Genomic DNA, 25,275 nt, shown 5'->3' on the forward strand with positions numbered 1-25,275 from the left:
GGCCCCACGTACTGACTGACGGGAGTTAGTATTTAAACAACCTAGTTCTTTTGTCCCTTTGGTGGGATAGCTCAGTCTATGGCACGTGTTCTACATTGTTTTCTAGAGTTCCCCAGGAGGATTAAGCTCAATCACCCCTTGTAGTAACATGCTTTTTTGTCTGTCTTCCCTTCCCTATTTCACTTTCCTATTCTACTGGTGTTTCCTGATATTACTGACTTGCACTTGAATACCTGTCTCAGGATATACTCCTGGGAGGACTCAAAGATACCATCTCCTGGTGATTATTAATCAAGTTGAGGATCAGACAGTCATCCTGCACTGATTGTCTTGCACTTGGACATCCTGGGTCCAAGGCAAGTGCCATGTGTTCATGCTTATGTATGTATCTATGTATTTCTGAAGGTCATGGCTGACCTTAAGCACAGCAAACAGCATCACCCACAGTTCACGTAATACATATATGTTCACACTAGGCTGCCTAACAATGGTTTAATAATCATTAGATACCACTGCTTAGATCCTGAATATATTCATGACATTTGCCTTTTGATTGCTAAGTAGGAGATGTAATGATTATAGGTTGATACTGTCTCAGGAGAAGAGTCTAGTTGTTGAGCTTTCCATTTTCATATGGTTCAATGATTCCTTCCACATTTAGTCTGGCTGCTGACACATGTGTTGAAATCTCTCATGCCACTCAGCTGAGAAAAGCTGGTACCACTGAGCTGAGTCTGTGCTCATAAAAGCTAGAAAGAACTGTTGTGTTATAGGAAATAACCCCAAATTGACAGTTAGGCTAGGAGGGTTTTAATTTCTATGCACAAAATTAGTCTGTATACAAATTGATCACATTTCTGTTTCATCGTGATTGTTTTCAATTTCACCTAGTTATTCACAAGTATTCTTTGTGGCCATGGTGTCTGTGTGATGACCTGTAAATTGACCATAATCCACAGTGACATTCTCTGAGAGCCAAGCTTCCTAGGACATCAGTATTTCACATCAGGACATTTTGTAGGACACCTCGCTACTCTCCATGGGGTTCAAACATCAGAAAGGATGAGAGATCTAAGATTTGGTGTAATCACCTGCATGTAATGAAGCAGGCCAAAGAAAAAAGTGATGCGGAAAAAAAAAGGGAAATAGGGATGCCTGGGTGGCTCAGTCAGTTGAGCGTCTCACTCTTGATTTTGCCTCAGGTCATGATCTCAAGGTTGTGAGATCAGCTCTGCGTCAGGCTCCGTGCTGGGCACGGAGCCTGCTAAAAATTCTCCCTCTCCCCTGCTTGCTCTCACTCTCTCTTAAAAAAAAAAAAAAAAAAAGATTTTCTCCTTCTCCCCGCTTGCTTTCTCTTAAAAAGGGGGGGGGAGGGGCACCTGGGTGGCTCAGTCGTTAAGCGTCTGCCTTCGGCTCAGGTCATGATCCCAGGGTCCTGGGATGGAGCCCCGCATCAGGCTCCCTGCTCAGCGGAGGTCTGCTTCTCCCTCTCCCACTCCCCCTGCTTGTGTTCCTCCTCTCACTATCTCTCTCTGTCAAATAAATAAATAAAATCTTTAAAAAAAAAAAAGAAAGAAAAGAAAAAGGGAAATGGTGTCAGGATAAGTAGGGAAATATCTCAGTGTTTGTCCAAGTGTAATTGCTCTTTGTTTCTCCTTAAATGTAAAAGATGACTGGCATATATATCTTCTTCCTTAGAACTAGGTTTGGTAGGAAAGAGAAGGGAAGCAGGCAATCCTGACGGGAGGTTGCTATAAGAAGCATGGTGTGTAGTACCAAGAGTCTGAAGGCCAGGATTCTAGGCCCTGCTTATGAGCTGCATGACCTTGTGCAATTATTTAGCTGCTCTGAAATTTGCAATTGCATTTATTGCAAAATTAAGTTTATTTCTCATACTCCTCTAGACCAGAAACATCTTGAAGTTAGGAACTGCATCTGAATCAGTGTTTTATTTCTCCAGTATTTATTTCTCTATATTGAGAGAATGATTTTGAATTTGAAAAGGGAGCAAGCACAAGGGCCCCATGGTTGTCAGAGATGGATTTAATTGATCTGCACTGAAGAAGGGGAGAAAAGAAAGTAAAGACTACTCTAGATTTCATTCAATTAAAGTATATTTACTGAGTGCCTACTATATATACACCAAATATACTTCCAGGTGCTAGAAATATTGCAGTAAGCAGAACAAAAATCTTCATCTGCATAGATCTTTCATTCTGGAGGACAAGACGATAAAAAAAAGATAGATAAATGAATTACATACCGTGTTTGGTAAGGAAAAGTGCTAAGTAGAAAAATAGAACAAAAAAGGAAGAAAGGAAGGGACAAGGGAGTTCGCGGTGCAATTTTAGTTAGGATTCCAGGAAAGGCCGAGTGTAGTCGTAAAGTGGATCAAGGAAAGGTCTGCGAGCCCGTGTTATGAGAGAAATATAAAGAAAAGAAGGCTTAAGGATTCAAACACGATCCAGAGTGAATAGAGGAAGTGAAAGAAAATCCAACCTGTGAGGAGTAGTGGGGCGTGGCGGGGGTGGGTGGGAAGTTAAATAAGTTTAGGAGGAAATAAGGAGGAAAAAGGGCGGCATAGCCTGAAGACTCTTATTTCTTTTGCCGTTTGGAAAAAAAGAAAGATTGTGAAGTTTATGACAAAAATCCCTTTCGAGGGGATTCTCACCTCAGCGGCTCTCCGGAGAGACACAATGTTTCTCACCCCTGAATCAGAGTTATTGTCATTTTAGCTTCTGATTGGCCCGTTGTAGGCGCATACTTTATGCCTATTGGCCCTCACTTCTGTCCTCAGGCCAGCGGCCATCTTAGGTTCCGCCCCCTTCGCGGCGCCATCTGGGAATTGTAGTACCCTCTCCGTTCCGTCCCGTCGCGGGACTTTTGCCCTCCTGTTCCCGGGTCCCTCAGGAGGCCACCCCAGTGGGCACACGCCCAGGTGCCGCTCCTGCCCCGCGCTCCCTCCCTCTGCCTTTCACTTTCCAGCTGCCAAGATCTTGGAAGGTAGGGGCAGGGGGCAAGCCCCAGTCGAAGAGTGTTTCTGGGGTGCGGGTCTTGGTTTCCACGCGCGTCTGGTCCATACACCCGCAGTCCAGTGGGGCGGGGTCCGGCTCGCACAGCTCCTGGGGTGGTGGTGGTGGTGGTGGTGGTGGTGGTGTGTCTGCCCCAAGGACCCTCCTACCCCCGAACCTACAGGACCCGTTCTGACCACCAGCCCTAACCCTAACCCGCCCATCTGCTGCATGAGGGGGTAAACTGAGGCATGGGACCACGCCAGCGGTTCCAGGGACGCCCCAGCAACCAGACCTGGTGGTGTAGTTGGCACTGGCCGCTTTTGCAGGGTTTGCCAGTGTCACAGGCAAGTAGCAGGAATCTCTGCCCCAAAAGAACTGTATTAAACACCCAGCTCTGGGTTCCCCAAAGGGAGGGTGCTGAACATGTGCCCAAGAAAGGAGCCAAGTAGGTAGAAGGAAGGCAGTATTTTGGGAGGGAATCTTACATTTGATGTTTTAAAAACATTTTAAAAAGCAGTGAATTCTTTATTGTGGGGTAACTCAATGAGTCCAAGCTCGTTTGGCATTTTATGGATTAATGTAGTTTGTATATAAAAATATGTGGGGATTTTAAAGGTATATCCGTGTGGGGCTGGGGGGACGGGGGTGGAGAGGGGAGGCTGGTTAGTGGAACCGGAGTTGGAAGCGCCTCTCTAGGATCAAATTCTCCATCTGGTGTATGACCTTGGATCAGCCACTCAGTGTTTTATTTTGGAAAAAAGAGCTTAAAGATCTCTGCCCAAGTGGCCCAAGGATGCTGGCTGGAGCGGAAAGCTGAATGTCTTGTTTGTGAGTCTGCCACTTGCAAACTTACTGCTTTATTATTCCGGATCTCTCAAGAAATGTGCTAGGGACCAGCAGAAAATGATTCCGGTAGCTGTTGTAGAAAGGCTCTCACCTGTGCTGGGCCTGGGACTAAGAGCGGCCCCTAGTCGCACCTGTTAAGCCGGGTGTGCCTGGACTCTCCCTCTACGGCTCCATTTTACCGCTGGCTGCCTGCGGGGCGGAGGCGTCTGGGAGTTGGAGTCCCGCTGCCTGTTTCCCGGAGGGTTGGGACTCCATCTCCCAGCGTGCCATTTGGTGCGGCGAGGTGTCTTCTGGGAGATGAAGTCTCACTTCAGCCGTTTTGTGGATCGGCCCTTTGACTCGGAACTACAACTTCCATGTGGCCCTGCGTTCTTGGCTGCCAGCTTCTAGGTCCACCCGCTGTGAGCGAGGACTAGAGAGATGTTTAGGAAAGCGTCTTTTGTTGTTGTTGGGGAGTGGAGAGATATGTCTAGTAAAGCTGTCTTTTATTATTGTTGTCGTTGTCATTGATTGTATATGCTGTTACAAATATTAGAGGAGTATTGTATACACTTATCCAAGTATTAAGGAATATGCAAGCTTTCAAACACAGCTGACACTCGACAGTTTACAGAATGTTCATATTACTTCTTTTCATAACACCGTACCTCCCATCTGTGGTTGAGGAAAAACCTTGAGAAGATAATTTGTCCTCGGTCACACACCTAGTAATAAAATGTAATATATGTGTATTTATTAATATATATTACAGTTAGTTATTATAATTTAATCCTCTCAGAAGCTATATGAGAGAACCATTTTATATGCTTTTCACATATTAGAAAACTAAGTTAAGCAACTAAAGTTAAGCAACCTGTCCAAATTAACTCAGCTAGGGAACAGAAGTACTCAGATAGTAACGTAGTCTGTTTAACAGTCTCTGCTTAAAAAAAGACCCCACCTGGAGCGCCTGCGTGGCTCAGTCGGGAGCTTCTGCTTTGGCTCAGGTCATGATTCCAGGGTCCTGGGATCGAGCCCAGCATCAGGCTCTCTGCTCAGTGGGGAGCCTGCTTCTCCCTCTCCAACTGTCCCTGCTTGTGCTCTCTGTCACTCTGTCAAATTAAAAAAAAAAAAAAAGACCCCACCTAACAGCGAGAGGGAGTCCGACGTTTCTGAGTACAGAATTTGGAATCTTTCCATCATACCATGTTTCCTCTGTAGTCAGACTAAATGTTAGAGCAGCAAAAATCTTTGAGATCATTTAAATTTAAGACAAAGATCTTGGAACAGTTCCTGGCATATAGTAAAGGTTCCACAAATGTTGGCTATATATAGCTTTATAATACCTTTATTTTAGAGATGAGGAAACTCCAGGTGGTAAAGCCATTTGCCCAAGGTCACACAGTTGGTTTGTGCCAGAGATGAGACTAGACCCAAGTGTCTTATTTCCAAGTCCAGGGTTATTTTCATTCTACCAGCAGTCAGCTTAGAAGAAGCACCAGATGCGAAGCTGTTTAGATAATGGTTTCTCTTCTAATTTGTTCTTTGTAGGCCAGGCCAGGACCAATTGTTGTAAAGCCTCTTCTTATTGGTAAGGTTGTAATGTTTCATTAATTCAACAAAAGTTTTTTTTTTTAAGATTTTATTTATTTATTTGAGAGAGAGAGAGACAGAGAGAGGGTGAGGGGCAGAGGGAGAAGCAGGCTGTCCACTGAGCAGGGATCCTGATGTGGGGGCTTGATCCTAGGACTACAGGATCATGACCTGAGCCGAAGGCAGACGCTCAACCAATAGCCACCCAGGTGCCCCTCAACCAAAGTTTTTTGAGCATCTTTGTATGCTCATCTGACTTCAGGTGCAGGGGCCGCATGGATTAAAGTAGCTAATGGGTTAGGGCTAGAAGGACCTTAAAAACCATCTAATCTAACTCCTTCATTTTATAAATGAGGAGAGGGATCCATGATCTTCATCTCATGCCCTTTCTGCAAGGAGACAGGTTTCTGGAGGCCTCGTGGTAATGTTTGTGACCTTTCAGGCTCATGATTTCTTTGACTTGGTGTTCTCATCCTATCCTTATGTCTGTAAATGTTTGCTGGAATTCTTTAGGAAATGTTTCTGTACTCCTCTCTTTATTTGTATATACGTGTGGCTTCAGTATGCTCCCTTTCTACTTTGGGAATGTCTTGTTTTGGCTCCCAGTGCTTTTTTCTCTTGTTCTTTCAGACCCTTGAGAACAAAATCTGACACTATGTTTGTATTCATACAAGTTACGGTTTGACCCTCTAATATGGGGTGTCAGAAAGGAACACATGAGTTGTTTGACTTAGGTAATACTTCAGTTTTAGAAGACACACTGTCCCTTTCAATTATGTATTCACAGATAATAAAGCAGGTAACTCATCTCCTGATAATAGTTAGATAATAAACTAACATTTTTATAAATTATTGGCTGAACATTCCTGAAACAGTCACTATGGGCAATGTTCTCCCCATCCCTTCCTGTAGCCCCCTGCCCTGCCCAGCACTTTCCCAGCTAACAGTCAGCTTCCAGCACGTGCTTGACCACTGGTAGCTACTGAAAAAATATTTGTGAAATTGCATTCATAAGCACCCCTGAGCTCTGTTCCCACATCTTTTTCTTGAATCTCTTTTAAGATAGAAGTGCTTTGAAATATAAGATGTAGCAGGTTGCTTTCCTTTCAATGTCTACATTGCAAAGAAAAATCTCAGCCTTTGAGGTCATCTTCCAAGGGGCTGTTTCTTTGGGAATGTCCATGTCTGTGATTTCTCAGATGAGAAAGTGATCCAAATAGCAAAACATAGCAAAGAAGCCATAGGGAGTGGTAGTCTGGAGGCCTATGATTTAAATCCCAGCCCTGCCCTAAGAGGCAGGTAACTTAGCCGTTGGTTTCTTCTGTAAAATAGGGATAATAAGCATTTCTACCCATAAAGTGAGGATAAAGATTAAATAAGATAGTGTTTTTAAAACCTTGAGTGTGTTGTCAGGTACTCAGTAGCTTGTACTCAACAGATGAATAGTAGCTCTTATTTTTGTTATTAAACAGTATATGAAAATATATCGTGGTTATTCACCATTTAAACTTGAGGCAGGTATCTGCTTCATAAAAGGATTTGCCATTTGGTTTCTTAGAATAGCAAGGTTGGCCATCCCATTTAAAGTATGAAGTTAACCACAACTTTGATAATTGATCTTGTCCGCTCAGTCATACTCTGTGTGGGTAGAGCGATATTGAAGCTTTTGACTTTATGTTGCCTTCTGAGAGGTCCCTGATCTATGGTTCCATCTCTTTATTGAATCTCAGATTGAAAAGTGGCCTGCCCCTGTTGGTGGGGTCTTCTGTCTACTTCTGGAAAGGACTGGGCCTATTCCAGGTGTCTCAGGGTTAAAGTGAAACAGTCATCACCCTGTTGGTGAGTAACCGCAGGGCAATGGACATGTGGGCATGGCAGTGTGTCTCTCTAAGGCTGACAACTGACAACTGCAACAGCCATGAGGTTACTGATAAGGAGGTGAGTGAGAGAAGAGAGGTGGTGTAGGGGACAGGGAAGGAAAAATGGGAAAGAGTAAAGAGCAGATGTCCAAAGGGAACAGCCTTTGCTGTTCAGTAGCCTAAGCATGTACTTATTCAGCACGTTTATCAGTAGCCTAAGCATGTACTTACTCAGCACACTTATCCTGCTCCTAGCTCTGTGCCAGGCACTGCACTGTTATGCACTGCAGATACAGCAGTGAATGTGGCTGAAATGAGTTGGTCGTGGTGGTGGGTGGTGGTCAGTTTTAGGCCGGGAAGAGCTTAGAGGAAGGAAGGAAAGCAGGAAGGCAGAAAGGAGGGAAGGGAGGGAGGAAGACAGGAAAGGAAGAGGCGGGTATTGGGATTCGATGAGTGGAAAGAAGATCTCTATGTCTGGAGTATAAAAATCACTGGACTGGGGGGACATGGTGGGTATCAGGCTGCATAGGGAGGCACCAGATATATTATGCAAAGTCCAGTTACCTGTATTGTAAAAGCATTCTGGACTTTATTCCAAGGGCATTTGGGAAACCACTTAACAGTCTTAACTGGGGAAATGAAATGATAGGATTTGTTTTTTAAAAGTGTGGATGCAGTAAAGATGATGAATTTGTGAGAGAGAATTGTCCAGGTAGGCCTGTGTTTTTTAACTTTAATGTGAATATGACTCTCCTGCTGATCTTAAGCTGTGGGTTCTGATTCCGTACATCTGGAATGGGCCAGAGGTTCAGGATTTCTAACAGGCTGATGCTGCTGGTCTGTGGACTGTACTTTGAGGAGCCAGTACTGAGGAGACTCTTGAGTGGTCTAGATGAGAGATGGTAGTGGTTAAGAGAATGGACTCCAGAGAGTCACAGACCTGGATTCTAGTCTTGCTTCTATCCGTCACTTGCAGTGTGACTCTGCGGAGGGTGTCCTAGTCTCACGGAGCCTCAGCCTCAGTTTCCTTATTATCTGTGAAATGGAAGTAATAATTCCTCTTGCAGAGCAGTGTTTTAAGTTTTCAGTGAGGCAACCCATAGAGCGTGCTTAACACAGTAACCGGCACTCAAGACACAGTAGCTTTGAATTTACTCTTACTCTTGTTAGTAAGTCCAATTTAATGCACCCTGCTCCATGTTACCTTTTTTTTAATCATATTTTGAATACTAGATGGAATAGATCACCTTTTTTTTTTTTGGCGAGGGAGAGAGGGAAGAGGGGAAGAAGGAGAGGGAGAATCTTAAGCAGGCTCCATGCCCAGTGCGGAGCCTGATGCAGGGCTCGATCTCACAACCCTGAGATCATGACCTGAGTCGAAATCAAGAGTCAGTCGCTTAACTGACTGAGCCACCCAGGCACCCCTGGAATAGATCACTTTTAATCGTACCATTTTTGTTTTTATCTCGGATGTGAAGTGCCAAACTTCTTCAGTCCTTGGTAAAAACTTGAGTATTATGGGCAACTAGATATATTTCTCCCGTGTAATCGAGACTGTCTAAATTTGATGGAAAAAAACCCTGGGATCCTTAAAGTACCATCTTATATCTGATTACGATGGGAATTTGAGGCACTTTGCCTCCTCATGTAAATTTATTTAAGTCCAATTATAGTGCCTCCTTCTTTACATAATTTTAACCTGTTTGGATTGCTTTTCAACCAGTGGTTCTCAACCCTCGCTGCAAGGTCAAGTCACCGGGGGCTGGTCCCATCCAGAGATATTGAATCAGAGTGTGAAGGGGAGGTAGGCGTTGGTATTTTCCTTTTTAAGTTTCCCAGGTGATTCTGAAGTGCATTTAGGAATGAAAACAACTGATTCTAACAACAGAACATCATGAAATGAATCAGGTACAATCTAACAGGTGAAAGTCCTTTGCGGGGAGAGAAGTATCTAGAAAGTAGCATTTTGAAGGCTTTGGGCGTGAAAGAGATGATAAGCCTTGTCACAAAGCTTTCCTGGAATTTGATGAACTAACTATAGGTTGTGTCCTGGGTTTTCTTCGAAGTGAAATCCATGCCCCACTCTCTCCCCCAGTGCCCTTGTATCTCTGGGAGTGCTCACTTGAGTCAGGATTCTCAGTTTTGTTTCAGGCTGTGTTTCTCTGCCTGATATTTAGTTTGTTTTATTCCTCATAGCTGAAAAAAATATTATTAACCCATTAAAACTACGTTCAAAAGAAAGAAACTGAGTTACATGCTTTCATGAGCTGTGGCTGCATTACTGTAAAGGTTTAAACTATTGTTCAGACAAACTACAACCCATTTTAACCAGTAACATTCTTTAAATTTTTATTTAAAAAATTTATTTATTTATTTTTTTAAAAGATTTTATTTATTTATTTGACAGAGACAGAGATAGCGAGAGCAGGAACACAAGCAGCGGGAGTGGGAGAGGAGAGCAGGCTTCCTGCCGAGGAGGGAACCCGATGTGGGACTCGATCCCAGGACCCTGGGATCATGACCTGAGCCAAAGGCAGACGCTTAACGACTGAGCCACCCAGGCGCCCTTTTTTTTTTTTTTTAATTAAGTAGGTTCCACGCCCAGTGTGGGGCTTAACCAGTAACATTTGTACATTCTAATTCAGTAGCCTGAAATGAATGCTTCCAGAGAGGCTGCCTATTATAAAGATTAGTGTCGTTTTTAATTTTTTTAAAAGATTTTATTTATTTATTTGACAGAGCGAGAGCACAAGCAGGGGGAGCAGCAGAGAGAGAGGGAGAAGCAGGATCCCTGCTGAGCAGGGGGAGCCCATTTAATTTTTTATAGGTACCTTCACCCTCCATTTCATGGCAGAATAATTAGGCTAATTTGGTTAAATGTCTTTAATTTGCTGGATTATCCATAATATATGGGGACCCTTTCCTTTTAAAAGTTTCTTTTTCCTTATAGAAAATATATGTCCTTAGGTTTGTTTGTATCTGAATATTTATATTTAAAACCTTATATCCAACATCCAGGAGCATTCTTGGCCTGAATTTCTATTACCTGCACCATAATTTCATTTTTCAGCCTTTCCTGAGCTATTTTACTCACTAGGAGGTCATTTCACAATGTAGTTGTTTTATTTTTCCACTGTGTTGACTTAATAAAGAGAAAAAGAGAGTGGGAAAAGCTGTTTTTGTTGGAGGGTTTAAAATACAGTTAAAAAATTACATATTTTAGGGATATTTTGTACGTAGGCAAAGGTTTTCTTTTAATGATATGTAAGTAGGAATAGAAAAGAAAAATGAGAAACTGCCTAAGAGGTTTGCAAAAGGCCCACGTTGATGGTATTCTGGAACTTAAAGACTCTTTCTGAGTCTGTTTATGTGTTTATTAGTGTTCCTTGTTATGGATTTACCTCTTTTTATTAACAACCAGATTTCCATTAAAATTCAGTGTATTTTGCAGTTTCTCAGACTCAAAGCTATTGGAGCTAAAACCCATCATAGATAATGTGGAAGTATCAGTACTCCCTCATGAGGTTTAATGCATGCATATTTTAGTTGGGCACAGTTTGGAGGATGGTATGGTCTGCAGTCATTTAATCACTGAAGTGTGTGGTATATGGTAAGAACAGAATTTTCATTTTCTGCAAGACTTAAAGTCTTCTTACCATGTCTTCATTTTTGGAAAAAAACAACCCCCCCCACCCCCCAAACCCAGAACTCAATGCTGTCTTAAGTCTCCACATTAAAGCAGGACGGTACCTGCTTGGTTGTGCCAGGAGACATTTAAATGATACCTAGAAGCAGGCGATTGTGTCTGTGCTTGGAGCCCAGAGGACAGGCAGAGGAGGGGGGCTGGAACCTGCTGGAGTAAGGTTGTTTCTTCTCAACCCTGGAGCCCGGGAATTCCTGTTCAGGTTCTCCCGGGAATGAAGCCGGTGGATGGAGAGGTAGTGATCCTAAGGAGGGCAGGAAAAAGCAACCGAGAGGTGGAAAGACATGCAGAGCAGAGCCTATAAAGAGGTATAACAAAAAAAGATGGTTGGGTGGAGGGGGATGGAACGTTTTTTGTTTTTACAAATACGTCTGTGAATGGTGCCCTCCAGAGTTGTGCTGTGAACAGCTTGTGTTGTCCTTACACAGAGAGGCAGCCCTGATCAATGGGGGGTCCTGGAACCTTCAGAAGAGGGGAAGTGATCCTGGGGTACCAAAACAACAGGTGGGCCCTGCACTTTGAAATCACAGTTGTTGGGATCTGCTGACTGAGCAGGTAGGAGCAAGGCCCGGAAGCTTCGGCAGCCAATGGCCACAGAGAAATCTGCAGCTGAGGCCGTCTCTTGGCCCCTTGGGGCAGGGCAGAAAGCTTCTTCTAAGCTACGGCTTCCTCTAGCCTCTGAACTTCCGAGGGGCAACCGGCCAACGCTTCCCTGGCCTAGAGGAATTAGCTGTGTTTGGCTTCCTAGTGCAGATGAAACAGCTGAGTCCAACTCCTGTGGGTTGGGGACTGGCTGGAACTATATGCAAAGGTCCTGGTGAGGCCAGAAGCTTCTGCATGTCTTACAAGCTCCCAGGTGATGCAAATGCTGCTGGTCCGTGGGCCACACTTGGAAAGCAAGGCTCTAGTTCTTTATGGCTCCTACTCTGTTGCCATTCTCTTTTAATGTCATGAATAAATAGCATTGTTTAGGGTTCACAAATACATGTGTCACTCTGTTACAAGGTGAGGGTGATCTTGGGCAAGTTGTTTTGCTTTGCAGAATTTTATTTTCTTCTCCAGAATGGATATAGTAGTACATACCTCGTAGGTAGGTATGAAGAAAATAGGATGATCTATATAAAATGTTAGCACAGCACCTCTCATATAGTAATTTCTTAGTAAATGTTAGCTTTTATTTTTATTATTGTTATTATATTTTGTGCTTTTATTATTATTATTATTTTTAAAGATTTTATTTATTTGAGAGAGAGAGAATGAGAGAGAGAGAGCACAAGAAGGGGTAGGGTAAGAGGGAGAAGCAGATTCCCCACTGAGCAGGGAGCCCAATGCGGGACTTGATCCCTGGACTCCAAGATCATGACCTGAGCCGAAGGCAGTCGCTTAACTAACTGAGCCACCCAGGCGCCCGCATTTTTATTATTTTTGAGCTCAGAGATCGAGATCTATAAACGAAGGCATGTGCCTTTACCAGTTACCAGATGTGGGACCATGGGTAGGTTTCTTGACTAAGTCTGTTTCTTCACCTTTAAATTGAGGGTTACAGTGGTAGCTGACTATGGATGCTGTGAGGGTTGAATAGGCTGTATGTATAAAGCCCTTGGCATATATTAGTTACTCTCACGATTATAATACTAATCACTGGATTTGAGGGGTCTGCACAGCAGCTTCTGGTACTTGGGGTTGGCCAGGTTTCTGTGACACTCTCTTGGTGTGGTAGGAGCTGCCCACACCAGTGGCAGGTTAAGTGGAGAGTGGGCCCAGGATTTGGAAGTAGGTAATACCTGGAAGTTAAGGTAAGCAGGCAGGTGGAATGTGGGATGACAGCCTGGTAACAGGTCCAATAGCAAATCCTAGTCGATGCTGATGCTTGCTCTGACCATGGATCTCACTGGGCTCCTGCCTGGATAATCTCTGACCTGCCTCGAGCCCCAGTTTCTGTACCTAATCTCCAACTATATTCTTGGCAGTTCTTATTGCGTGTGAGTCATTCCCTTGCTCATCATTAACATATTCACTCGGGAAGCATTTACTGAGGCCTGTTGTATGTCAGGCACTGTGCTAACTGTGGTTCTACCTCGGTGAACAGGCAGGCACAGTCCCTGCCCTCAGGAGTCCAGTGGAGGAGATGGACAATATTCAGGCAAACAAATGCACATATAAGATGCCAAGTACTAGGAGGGAAGAGTTGAAGGTACTGTGATACTAAAAGGGGGTGGGTAACCTATTAAGATAGGGTAGCCAGAGAGGAGGAGCTGATGTTTGAGCTGAGACCTAAGTAAAGGACGAGTGGGAGGCAGCCCTATGAAGAGCCGGTGAAGTGGTATTCCAGGCAGAAGGAACAGCCTGTACCTGGGCCTTACTTGGGGAGAGAGCTTGACAGGCTCAAAGGGATGAAAGAAGGCCTCTGGTAGACCATAGAGATTGAAGAGGGGCTGGCACTGGGTGAGGTTGGCCTGGCTGCGTAGGGCCTGGCGATCAAAGTATGGAGCCTGGATTGTGTTGTCTGGGTGATGGCTCTGTCCCTGAATCTCAGTACTGTGGTCCGAGGTGTGCTCTTTGCTGTCCAGACCTTCCTTCTGTTGACCTGCTGCTCTGAGCACCTGCTTCCCGACTTCTTTTTCCTTCTGTCTTGTCAAAACATCAGTTATGGTCCTGGCTGATGCCTCCCTAATGCCTGCCATCTCCATAGGCTTCTCTTTTTCCTGTTTACTCACTCTCTGGACACTAGGTTCCATGTGTAGAACTCAGTCCCTTTTCATTTCAGGGTGTTTGCTTTACCCACTTCTGCCTCTGATGGGCTATCAGACCCATCTCCCTCCTGAACTGATCCCTCTGCCATGTGGCAATGAAAATCAAGAACAGAGCCCTGGCCCTAGGGGTGCAGAGGAACAGAACAAAAAAGAACAGGAAGGAAGAAGAGCAGTTTGGGATCTGTCGATGGGTGGAAGAAGAGATTAACAATTTTTATAGGTTGGTAGGCAGCTTGAAGAAGTTTGTTGAATTCACCTAGTCTTGTCCCTTGTATTTACAAATTTGGAGACCTGGTTCTAGAGAGGGGAAGTGACTTGCTCTGGGTCACAGATGCAGTCAGTAGCAGAATGATGACCTTTTTTCTTAGTCCTCTGTAGGTTAGTTCCTGTGTCTTTAGCTTCCTTAACTTCTTCTACTTTTTTACAGCTTTTATTTAACCTCTGATTTTTGATCAGTGCCCTCTTCCCTCCGGACTGTAAGCTCTATGAAGGCAGGGGTGGTGGCTATTTTGCTGATGCCACCTCCCCAGCACCTGGTCCCTAACTTAGAATTTGATGTTGAACTTTGCACTGTGCCTCCTACTTCTGGGCTCTGCTCCATTACTTCTCTGGTTAGCCGAGTCTTGGTTGCATAGAAGCCTAGGTAAGTGAAATCTATTGAAGTCCCGGACCTCGGCTCCTCTTACCATTCCTTGGATTGTACAGCCTCCCATTTCCTCCCCTTACTGGAGAGAGTGCCTTGTTTACTGTGTTCATATTGTCTATTTTCCCTCTTTAGAAGTTTGCTTCCTGAGGGCATGGACTTGTTGGTACTGGTTCCCTGCTCTGTCTCTGTGCATAAAGCAACGCATGGCCTATGGTGGACAAGATGGTATGTCTCATCATTACCGTCAAGATCTGGAAGTCTGGGTTACCTTGAAGACTGCTACTCCATGTAGATGGCCATTTATGCTGTACAGATAATGCTGGGAGTCAAGAAGTGGCTCATAGGAAGGGAGTAGGGAGAAAAGCCTACCCTCTGGCTCTGAGGACTGACTCTTGTCTGCTTGTCATTAGCTGTATTATCTTGACCAAAGCACTCAACCTCTCTGCATCTCGCTTTTCTGTAAAATGAAAATGGTAATACTACTTAGCTCTTGGTTGTGAGGATCAAGTGAGAGGGTTGAGGTGAAGCGTGCCCCTGCACAGCTCCTGACGTGCAGTCAGCACTCAATAAATATTACCTTCATTAAACCAGGAAGGTGGCTCTGTCTACTCTTGCTGACTGGTTGTTACACATGGGTGCCAGTGTTCACTTTGAAGATCAGAGCTACATCTTTTCCATAGTGCTGTGTTATTTGGTGGACTGTCATATTCTCTTTGGTCATCAAATAAATGTAGGGGCCATCAGGTCTGGCCATAGAAAGTTTGCTGAAAATGTTGATGAACAACAACCCAGGGTTCAGCACAAAAAAATAAATGCTGGTTGATGTTCAAGACAGAGGAATATAAATCAGAAAACAAACACATCCACCGTACTGTAATATTTAAATGCCTTCTCATAAACACTTAAGATTCTCATTAGTCCAACATCAGAAAAATGATAAATATTAATATTTGTCATCAAAGGAAAGCTTAGAAATCAAAGCAGAGTAAACAACCGTTGTATTTGAAGGATTACATAATACTGAATGAATTTTAATTCGACACCTCCCAAACTCTATTTTTTAAAAAGATTTCTCCATGGGACAGTTTAATTATTTTTATCCATCGCAAACCTAGGAAAGGTATGGATTTAGTAGGAAAAGATTCAGGGGACTTGCTCATTCCAATCATGTTCTCAGAGACTTGGGCTGTTTTGTGTCTTGTGTCTACAACAGAGACCCACGTGTCCTGGAGCCACTCTCCTTCTCTCATCTCTTCCAGATCTCCAGATCTCCAGTTTGCCTTCAGGAGACTCATCCTGGAAATTGGCTCTTGGTAGATCGTGAAAGGGCACTGGGAGCTTCCTGTCTTGGCTGTGGATTCCTTCCCCAGTCCTCTCTCCTCTTCCCAGTTCTGAATGTGCCAGAAGCGTGTGCAGTAGTTCCTGGAGTCAGCAGGGAACAGTGGGAGAGACAACAGGCTGGCGCCATCACTGTGAGGCAGTCAGGCTTTCCCTTGCTGCTTTCCCAGTGTCTGACATGGCTGACTCAGTGTGAGACGGCCTTATCGTGTCACCACAAGGATATGGTACAGGGAGTCAGGAGCCCTGGGTTTTCGTTCTGGCTCTCATTGCCTTATCCACTCTTGTCCTCTCTCTGGGCCTCCCTTTCCACATCTGTAGAGTGAGGGGCTTGGTTGGATCTGATAATTCTGAAGTCCTATGCCTCTCCAACATCTTAACCCCAGTGGAGAGCTTTGGGAATCTGCTAAGCCCTTCCTTGTTCCCTCTGCAGAGGGGCAGTTGCTTGGAGTGGCTGGTGTTGGGGCCAAAGCCGTATCTCGCCTTAGCTAATTTACTTTAGTTCTTAGTTTCTTACCCATTATTGGGAATAGTACAAGGTTGTCAGAACCACGAGAGATAATGTTTGGAAATCCATTACTGTGTTGTTATTGTTATGTTATTATGTTATTATTGTTATATATTATGTTTATACCTGGACTCAGGACTTTTCTGTCTCTTTGTGTTCTCATCTAAAAAATGGGAGTGATAAGACCATACCTCATTGGTTAATTGTGAGAATAAGATAATACATGAAAATATGTAGGACACTTCCTGGTATACAGTAAGTACCATATACATATTAATGATGATTTTAGCTCTCATTTTTACTATTAGTCGCAACACCTAGAATAACGTAGTGCTTTTTGTAAAGAATAAGATAGGACAAGGCAAATGAGAGTAGTTACCTTCTCTAATACACATGCTGAAGCAGATTTTCAGTGGTCTAAAAGATCCACCATTTTCTCTAAGCATATCATTTAACCTAGGGAACATTAAATAAATGATGTCAAATCTGTATGTCAGAGTCAAGTATCTGTATCCAACATGGGTCCTTAAAATAAGATCCTGGAGCCTCTTCAGAATCTAATGTTCCATATATACAAAGGCAATGAAAATAGTAACTGGAGGGCGCCTGGGTGGCTCAGTTGGTTAAGCGACTGCCTTCGGCTCAGGTCATGATCCTGGAGTCCCGGGATCGAGTCCCGCATCGGGCTCCCTGCTCGGCGGGGGGTCTGCTTCTCCCTCTGACCCTCTTCCCTCTCGTGCTCTCTGTCTCTCATTCTCTCTCTCAAATAAATAAATAAAATCTTTAAAAAAAAAAAAAAGAAAAAAAAAGAAAATAGTAACTGGAGAGGATATCTGCACCTCCCATGTGTTCATAGCAACATTATTTACAGTAGCCAAGATATAGAAACAACATAGGTGTCCGTTGATGGGTGAGTGGTTAAAGAAGTTGTGGTATATATTTACACAATGGAGTATTATTCAGCCATAAAAAATGAGAATGGATGGACCTCATTGAGGGCATAATGCTAGGTGAAATAAGTCAGACAGAGACAGACAAATACTATTTGATCTCACTTACTTGTGAAATCTAAAGACAAAAACAAAACCAAAAACCCCACGCTAAACTCATAGAATACAATCAGGGCTGTGGTTACCAGAGGCAGGGGGTGAAGGGAGCGGGGGAAGGAATTGGAAGAAAGTGGTCAAAAGGTACAAGCTTCCAATTACTTATAAGACAACTAAGTCCTAGCGCCGACACGTACAACATGATGACTGGAGCCAATACTGCTGAGTGCTACACAGGGAAGTTGTTAAGAGATTAGATCCTAAGATTTCTCATCACAAGGAGAATTTTTTCTTTTCTCTTTATTGTATGTATATGACAGGATGGTTGTTAACTAAATCCGTAATGGTGATCATTTCACAATATATGTAAATCCAGCCATCATGCTGCGTACCTTAAGTTATACCATGATATATGTCAGTTATTTCTCAATAAAACTGGAAAAGAGACAAATCTCCAGTGGGAAAATGGGGAGAACAGAAGATAACTAAAATGGTTGAATGCAGATACCTCTGGGGATGACAGCTGGGGAATAGGAAGAAATGAGGCAAGAGATTTGTTTTTGTTTTTGTTTTTCCTAAAAGCTATGTATTGCCATTTGATTTGAACAGTTATATACTTTACCTTATAATAAATAAAAAATATTTTATTAAAAGTAAAAAAAAAGAAATCTAATGTTCCAGGTCCATGGGCTATCTCCACATATAGGTTGAAACCAAGTTAGAAGAGAGCTTACTTTTTATCAGATTATTGTGGGTCGGGAATGAAACTAAGACCTTTGTGTGGATTCTCTCATTTCATCTTTAGGGGAATTCTATGAGGTAGATACCCTTACTATCTCTGTTTACATATGAGAAAACTGAAACTCAGGGAGGTTAAGTAAGTGCATTAAGGACACCCACCTGGCAAGTAGTAGGGCTGGGAATGCGGACCCAGGTCATGTGATTCAGGAGCTTGAGCTCTGCTAGCTGCTATCCTCAGATGGTAGAAAGGTCAGACCTGCATGATAGCTATGATTTCTGTATAATGAAGTCTAATGGATCAAGACAAGAATGTAAATGACTTGCTTTTTATCAGTGACACAGCAAATCAACATTCATTTTTATTGTTTTCAAGATCATTCCATTTCATGTAAGGGAATGAATTTCAATATAGAATAGACTTATTTAAGGAAACATCAATATTTTTCTCAAATTGGCAGCATTGAAACTGTATTTATGGAATTAAAGAAAACATACTGCATTTATATAATGCAAGTTCACTTGGAAACCTAACATTTCTTTATCTTTTTTCTGTATCTTGGCTTGCTGCTGTTGGCATCAGTCTATTTTTAAAGTACAAATCTAAATTGTTTCTTGTTAACTCCATTGGATCTGCAGGCAGATACTAGACTAAGTTGGCACTGATGAGGCCAACATCTTGGTCAGAGGCATTATTCTATGAAAAGGGGGTATTTTAAAAAAAAACTTCTTACCAACTGCATAAGAAAATAAATTTATTTTAGAAGATTTAAAAAGAAGAAATGCTCAAAAAATAAAATTATATTGCCTTCCCACCTCTTCATTATAGTACTATCTATATTTCAGTGGGTATTCTTCCCATCCTTTTTTTATTGCATGTGTATATTTGTTTGTCCTGTTAATTTTCTAAATTGGGATGATACTTCACATATAGCTTTGTTACCTGTTTTTCACTCATCAGTGTATTGTGTACGTGTTCCCACGCGATTGATGACTGCAAAGTACTCCACTGATGGAACCTGCGATTATTTTTCATCCTATTCCAGTTGTTTAGCATTGGGTTTTTCCCACCTTGATTTCTGATGTATGTTATTGAAGAATATTTGCAGGGATGCATCATGACATCCCTGATTCTTTTCTTAGGATACACTCTCAGAAGTGGAAATGCTGGGTTATATTGTAAGTGGTAGGAGTAGCTCCCTCGTCTTTCCACAGTTCACTGCAAGTGATGCTACCTGTGCACCTAGACTCCCCACTCACAGCTTCTCCTGGGTTCTGTTTCCCAAGAACATCAGAGTCCTGTGGAGCCAGAAGCTGGTGGGGTAATTAAAGTCAGTCTTCAGGCTGGACTTGGCGATCAAAATAAACATGTTGGACTACCAGGCCCAGCCTTCACATGGCCTTTATTAGTTAGTATGTTACCTTGTCAGCTCAGAATGCTTCCAGCTGCAAGTAACAGAAAACGTGACTCACAGTGGCTCAAAAAAACAGAGGATCATTTCTTCCCCAGAAGAAGAGACCTTAGATGTATGGGGAGTTGGGTGGGGATGGGGGGGGAGGCTGGCCGTGGCTCTAGTTCAGCAGCTCGGAGATGTCAAGGATGTATCTACAGTGTTCTTGGATTTTTCTTACTGGTCACAGGATGACTGCAGCTGAAGCAGACGTCATGCGTGTGTTCAGGGAATCAGGGAGGGGTGAGAGAAGAGAGATGGAAGTGATACATTCTTGATCCTAAGAGTTGTTAGCCTGATTTTAAAAAGTGATGATTTTTTTTCTCTTATTGCAGAAGTAATGTATGATCATTGTAGAAAATATATTTCACCCATAATCTTGCCACCAGGAGGTAATTACTGCTCTCATTTTGGTGTTTATCCTTCTAGTTTAGTTACAAGTGCACAGAAAAGTGGGATTACCCATTGATGGACTGCCTCGTACCTGGCCTTTTTAATCAGCATCCATCTTAGTGCCTAGCACCTGGTAGATGCTTTACAAATTTTACTGAAAAAAATTAATGAATGATTTCAAAGATAACTATATTTTTCTGTATCACCAAGTATTTGTTTTAGAGTATAATTTTTAAGAGCTGCATAACACTCAATTGTTTTAATGTTCCATAATTTCTTTGACCGATTCTCTGTTATTTTACATGTGGACTTTTTCAAAATTTTAACTATGACAATTCTGTAGTGAACATCCCTGTGTGTGTGTACAAATCTCTCATTATTTCCTTAGATAAATTCCTTTCAGAAGTGGAATTACTAGGTCCAAGGTCCAGTTTTAAAGTCCTTGATGTATATCATCAAACTGCCCTCTTTGTATGCACCATTTTATATTACTGCCCACAATGAGAGTTATTATAACCTTGTTTTATTTTTTTTATTTTCAGTAGACTTAATTTTTTTTTTCTGAGTAGGTAATATATTCATCTGGTTCAAGAATCAAAACAATAGGAAAAGATATAAAGTTTTGCTGCCCCTGAGCCCATACCCCTATCTCTGCCCCCATTTCCCTTAGGGTAGTCACTTTGGTTAGTTTCTTTTGAACTTTTTCTGTATTTTTTAATGTACATAGGAAAATATGCATCTAAATTACTTTTCTTCCTTTTTTACAAAAAAAGTAACATGCAATATACACTCTTCTGTACCTTACTTTATTTGGTTTGACTGCTGTATAATGTTCCATTATGTGAATACTCCATAGTTTTATTTATCTATTCTCCTGTCTGGCCTTATTTGAAACTGGTATCTTTTTAGCCAAACCAGGCCCAAATGAACTGTGATATTCTGGCCCTGCGGCAATACCACTAATAGGAACAGTTAGCTATATCTTAATTTCCTAGCCCTACTGCCTGGCCTGCTGAACATTTTGACTTTGCTTCCCAGGGTGTAGTTGGCAGAGTCTGAAGTATTACGACTCCAAGGAGGGAGAGAATTGTAAAGGTGGGTTTCTCCTCTTTGAAGACTCCCTGCCCTCCCCAGCCCCCCCGCCAGCTTGACTTGTGAGATATTTCATGTTCTACTTTGGGTAAAGAATACCCCCTCCATTCTTATCCAAGGGATGGTGGCTCCTATAGGAAATGATGTCCTGTGTACTTTTATTTTATTTTATTTTATTTATTTATTTGACAGAGACAGACACAGCAAGAGAGAGAGCACAAGCAGGGGGAGTGGGAGAGGGAGAAGCAGGCTTCCCGCCGAGCAGGGAGCCCGATGCGGGGCTCGATCCCAGGACCTGGGATCATGACCTGAGCCGAAGGCAGACGCTTAACGACTGAGCCACCCAGGCGCCCCCTGTAGGTACTTTCTAACTTGGTCAGTATTTCTCTTAAAAGATGCCTTCCAGAATAAACTCTAGATAGGAGCTAAGCAACAGGATTCTCATGGTTTGCATATGGTATTTTTTTTTTAAAGTAGCCCTAGTTGTAAGGATGTGGAGAAAAAGGAGTGCTCATGTACTGTTTGTGGGAATGCAAACTGGTGCAGCCACTGTAGAAAACCGTATGGAAGATCCTCAAAAAATTAAAAATAGAATTACCATATAATACAGTAATTCAACTACTGGGTATCTTCCCAAAGAATATGAAAACACTAATTCGAAAAGATATATGCACTGCTATGCTTATTGCAGCATTATATTATGCTAAATTATGGAAGCAACCCCACTGTCTATTGATAGATGAATGGATAAAGAAGATGTGGTGTATATACACAATAGAATATTACTAGGCATAAAACAGAATGAAATCTTGCCATTTGCAACAACATGGGTGGATCTAGAGGGGACTGTGCTAAGTGAAGTAAGTCATAGAAGGACAAATGCCATATGTTCTCACTCATATGTGGAATTTAAGAAACAAAACAAGAAAACAAAGAAAAAAGAGACAAACCAAGAAACAGACTCTTGACTATAGAGAACAAACAGATGGTTACCAGAGGGGCGGTGGGTGGGGGGATGGGTGAAATAGATGAAGGGGATTAAGAGTACACTTATCATGATGAGCACCAAGTAATGTATAGAATTGTTGAATCATTATGTTGTACACCTGAAACGAGTATCAAACAGACAAACAAAGTAGCCCTGGCTTGTGTTCATTTTAGAGCAACTGCTAAATTCGTTGCTGGTAATTACTAGATAAGGACATAAAACAACAGCAACAACAAACTCCCTAAACTAGTAGCCCCACTCAGCCATTGAGATTTTTAGGGCCAAATTCAGCCCTTAGTTAAATGCAGTTTTGATTGATTCTGGGTTCGGCGGATGCATTTTAGATTGGAAAGAAAACAGTCCAAACGTCACACTTTGGGGTTTAGTGGAAAGGGCAAGCATACTCATGAATAAATCCAGTTTTCCCTCTCCATTCCAATTTGTTAAACCCATGGAAAAAAGTTGTGTGCTGTAAGAGGGACAAATGACGATCCAAAGCAGTTTTTTGCAAGAACAAATCAGGATTTTCATGACCAAGTATTAGAGAAGAGAACCTTTTTCTTCTTAATTTTCACCGTTGGGGCAGGTCATTGGTACTTTTTTTTTTTTGTAAATCACATTTACCACTGCTTGTGTTAATTTTCATGTTCTTGTACCCTGAACAAATTTATGCTCTTGGTGTTGTATGTGCTGCAAGTTTCATTGCTGTCAAACATGTTTTTAAAAATAACCCATGCGTTTTAACTAGTACAGTCAACATCAATTAGATTTTTTTAAAAGTAGATCGGCAAGAAAATGTGGTTATGATAAGTTTTGCCCTTATGTGGCAAGATAGGACTGATGTATACCAGTGCTTTTAAAAATGTTTCTTTTAATTAATTTTTTTTTTAAGATTTTATTTATTCATTTGAGACACAGAGATACAGAGAGAGAGAGAGAGAGCATGAGCAGGGAGAGAGGCAGAGGGAGAGGGAGAAGCAGGCTCCCTGCTGAGCCAGGAGCCTGATGTGGGGCTTGATCCCAGGACCCTGGGATCATGACCTGAGCCGAAGGCAGACGCTTAACCATCTGAGCCACCCAGGCGCCCCTAATTAATTTTTTTAAACTAGGGGTTAAAACAATGAAAAGATACTAACTCCCATTGGTGAACTTCACAGCTTCCTGTATTCCTCTATACTTTCTACTGCATCTTGAGGTCTTGGTTTCTTGGAAGGGAAACATTTTGAAGACAAAGGCCCTCTGCTGGGAACTCTTCCCCCTCACCTCTTACCTGACTACTAATTCTACTTGACACCTTAGCTTAAGTGTCTCTTTCACAGGGAAACTCACTCTGACCCATAAGACTTGGTTAGTTATTTAATAAGCCCCCTCAGTACCTTGTACTTCATCAATTTCAATCTCTTTGTTAATATTTGTCTTTTACCCCAGACTGCAAACTCTGCAAGGCAAGGGGCTATGTCTTTTCAGCACTCTACCTACCTTGGTGTGTGACTCATAGTAGATACTTAATAAACTTTTGTTGGCTGATTGGTCAGAGGCTGAAGAAGGGGTTATGGGAACAATGCTTTTAACAACAGTTGCATTTGTGTGTGTGTGTGTGTGTGTGTACATGCACAGCTAATAGCAGTGAGTGCTGTTTTCTTTCTGTCTTTTTTTTGGGGGGTGTGGGGAAGAGGGGTACCACTGCATCAAATTACTGAAGTGGAAAGAACAGTTGACATTCTGTTTTAAAGTGACCATGTATCTGACCCACTTCTTCTCTAGTAATGTCATCACGATTGTATCTCATTGCTGTGGGTTCTTGGAGGTTGACAGGCGGAACAAGTTGCTTCAGCTCATAGTCCTCATCTGTCATACAGAACAGCTTGCAGATTCTTATTATGTGAATGAAATATGGAGAGAGGGATATTTTTCTTCCTGGGCTCTCAGGGTAATTGAAAGTAACCATATCAGGGCACAAGGGGAAAATGCAGGAAAACAGACAGCTTTTGTGCAGGGCAACCCATTGGCTCTCAGAACTGCAGGAGTAGAGTCTCATCTCTGAGTGCAGAGGCTAGGGAAGTGTTCCCTGTTATCAAAAAGCCTAGGGTTTGAGCAGAACATTCTTTCAGTAAGGAAAATGCCTTGGTTCGTGTTACCACTCCTCAGCTCCCTGATGAGCTGCCACCATGGCTGCCTTTGGAGGTACATCCCATGGGACCCAGGGCATGCGCTTTGTATGTTCTTTAGCTAGGGAAGAAAACTGTTTTAGTATTCCAGATCAATAAACTGTAGTAGGAAATTGGAAATGCTATGAAAAATCATTAACCCGAGAAATTCTACTGTTCCCAAGTTTTGCATCAGAAGAAATAAATAATACTTGACTGCTCTTACAGTTTATAGTTTACAAGCTTGGCCCCTGGTGAAACGAAATATCAGATAACACCATGTCAGTGATACTTTGCCTTCGAAAGGGCCAGTTCTGCAGATGTAAATGGAGCTTTACAGAACAGTTTTAGTTCACAGGAAGCTTCCCACTTCACATTGGTCAACAGTACTAACGTAGTGATGGAAAGCAAGGTACAGTTCAGCAGTCATTCAAGTCATGACTTTGTTATATTTTGAGATAGCTTTAAAATCACTTAGTCAAATAAAACTCCAAAGTACTGTAACTGCCAGGTTGCTTTATCTAATTTATGAAACAGAGGCAAAGGAATCAACAATAACCCTCCATTTACCATTATTAGATTAGCTATTACTGAAACCGCAGAAAGTATATAACCCTTTACTTTGTGTTCACTCGAATTTGGTTATTAAACTTTGATGGAACTTTCATTTAACCAAATGCCTTTGTTTATGACAATAAACATGTTAAGTCTTTTGTGTTCTGAATTTGATATGACCATTTTAGTACATGCCTCCTGCAAAGGCATGTTAAAGTTGTAGATTCTATTCATTTGTGTAATGTCAAATATTTTCAATTCAATCCAGTTAGGGTCTTCCGTTTCTTCCCAACTTTAAGAAATGCATCTTTTCTCTGGTAGGCCTTCCTTTTTCAAGAATAAACCAGGCATTAACAAACATAGCAGCTCCATAAAAACTGATTTTTCAAAATTAAATAAGCATCTGGTGGGCTGAAAATGTTTTATACCTGATATTTAAAAGATATTTTGACTATTGCCAAAAGGAATCAATTCCTTCATGCTGTCTCCCTTGCGGATGCCGTCATATGCCACTGTGTGGTGTAGAGCTCAGGCTCGGGCTTGGATTTGTACTTCAACTCTGCCACTTTACCTGCCTGTGACCTTGGACTTCACCTCTTCCAGAGGTCTGTTATCTCTAATTGCCC

At 42.3% G+C, this 25,275-nt stretch overlaps 1 protein-coding gene across 1 annotated transcript in view; it reads left to right on the forward strand.

Annotated features, from left to right (window-relative positions):
- Positions 1-2,870: 2,870 nt before the first annotated feature.
- Positions 2,871-25,275, forward strand: part of FHIT (fragile histidine triad diadenosine triphosphatase) — a 1,475,077-nt gene continuing 1,452,672 nt past the window's right edge. The window contains exon 1 of the mRNA XM_021694989.1: positions 2,871-3,003. The gene's annotated coding sequence lies outside the window, so the exon portion shown is untranslated. The remainder of the gene's footprint in view (positions 3,004-25,275) is intronic.

The sequence above is a fragment of the Neomonachus schauinslandi genome, chromosome 1, assembly GCF_002201575.2.
Source record: "Neomonachus schauinslandi chromosome 1, ASM220157v2, whole genome shotgun sequence".
NCBI lineage: Eukaryota > Metazoa > Chordata > Mammalia > Carnivora > Phocidae > Neomonachus > Neomonachus schauinslandi.